Below are 2240 nucleotides of genomic sequence, written 5' to 3'. Positions count from 1 at the left end.
AAATTTGTCACCTTATAATGATAGAGTCAATAATTCATATTAAAATATTGTCACCTTTCATTAATGTATATCGGATAGGCCCATAAATCATTGAGTTACATATATGATTAAAGAGTTTAAACTTTAAACATATTTATATAACTATTAATACAAAATTGAAACTTAATCTCATAAACTTACATTTCAACCATACCATGTTTCTTTCTAAAGTGAATTTCTTTTTTGAAAGAGGCTTGGTGAGAATGTCAGCTATTCGATCACTAGTATTAATATATTCCAACTAGATAACTCTCCTTTCCACTATGTCTCTTATGTAGTTTTAAGGAATCTATATATGCTTTGATCTATCATGAAATACTAGATTCACGAATAATTTGATACTGATGCAGGAGCATCTAGAGGTTTAAGGGCAATCTTGTGTCACCCAAAAAAATGTACTTAGACTTAGTTTTTGTTTCATGTGTTTTCATTTTTGGATACCCATTTGGGTCAAATAAAGGTTCCAACTCTCACAGTTCCCCTATCAGTGTTCTGGGTTAGAGTTTTTAATCACCTTGGGATACGTATAAATGTTTAAAAAAAGGAGTATGTAATTGAGCCATCACTTTGGTGAACTAGAAGGTGTAAATTGGTCAAATTATTGTTATTGTAATTTAGAGCATTCCAGAAAAAGAATCAGGTCAAAAGGCCCTACAATTTGAAAGTTATCGCAGCTTTTCAGTTTCTGGAGACATCCTAAGAATGCTTCAAAGTCAGGTTAGGGGCATTAAATGACCTCAAATAGGGCCAAAAAATGGGGTACAAGAAAAGATGGTCCATAGGGCTATAGATAACTTTGAGAGCTTTCCAAAAATGTAAACGGTTCGTCAATCGAAGCTACGGTTCAAAAGTTATGCCTCCCAAAAGTTCGATTACCATTTTTGGATTCTTCTAATTTTGCGCTGACTTCTAATGCAACTTCTAGAGCCTTCTATTTAGTTGGTGGATGCCTACTAGCACTTTTTAGAATTTATTCCTAATCCTTAACCCTCTAGGTCTATTTAAGAACATTTTTGGCATTGTAAAAGGCAGTTCAGAGTGGAGTTTGAGAGAAGGTATTGGGAGAAGAATTTATCTCTAGATTTATGCTATTGTAAGCCCATAGGGCATGTTTTGAAGTCTATTTTCTTTGCACCAAATGTACTAAAATATTTTCATAGTTAATAAAATTTTCCCTTTCTTGTTGTGTCCATTCTATGCTTGGGTTGTGTCCCATCAAGTGGTATTAGAGTTGGTTTTCCTGAGTGTGTAGACAAAGCACCGACTATGAGGCAGTTTGCACCAGGACTGTGTGGTTGTGGGTTTGAATTAAGAAGATGCCTCCATGAAGAGAGTGTGGTGGAATGGTAAGAGCTATTAGTCATGAGGAGGTTAGAGCCCTCCAAAGGAAGGTACAAGCATTGCAGGAGGAGCTCCATAGAGGAACAAATGTTGTTGCAGGCGATGAAAGTGAGGACGACAATAAAGAAGAAAAAATTAGACCAAAAGGGGAATTTGATAGGGAAGTTCTGAATTAGGTAGAGGAAAGGCTTTTTAGGGCCATTACTAAGTTTTGGAAAAGACCTACAATTGATGTGGGTGTATTTTCAGGAAATTTGAAACCAGATGAGTTGATCAACTGGATCAATGAACTGGAAGAATACTTTGAGTATGAGGATATCAAGGATCTAGATAGGGTTAAATTTGCAAAGGCCAAATTGAAAGGACATGCCAAAATCTAGTAGCAAGAGGTTCAATTGGAACAAAATAGAAGAGGAAAGGATAAGATCACAAGGTGGGATCATATGGTGGACAAATTGAAGAAGCAATTCATTCTTGTTGATTATGAGCTTGATTTGTTTAAGAAGATCCATGGGTTAAAGCAAGCGGGAAAATCAGTCCAAGAATATACAAAGGAATTTTATAGACTTTTGATTAGAGCAAGGCATGCAGAAGCAAATAAGAAGAAGGTTTCTCGTTATATCAGTGGGTTGCGACCTAGCATCTAGGAGGAATTAAGTCTGGTAAGAATGACTAGCGTTGAAGAGGCATACTAGTTTTCCCTACGAGTTGAAGAGAAGCAAAATAAGAGGTTTAAAGGGAGACAAAGAGGGCACGGTCAAAGGGGTAGTGGTAGATCATCTCGAGGCTGAAATGAAACCCAAAAGAAAAATGAAGATGTGGGTACTAGTAGGAACTAGAGGAATGAGGGTTTCAACTAC

This window comes from Cupressus sempervirens, chromosome 2, assembly GCF_028749045.1.
Source record: "Cupressus sempervirens isolate cs-2001-9-10 chromosome 2, ASM2874904v1, whole genome shotgun sequence".
In the NCBI taxonomy this organism is placed as follows: Eukaryota; Viridiplantae; Streptophyta; class Pinopsida; order Cupressales; family Cupressaceae; genus Cupressus; species Cupressus sempervirens.
This window is presented reverse-complemented; position numbering follows the sequence as displayed.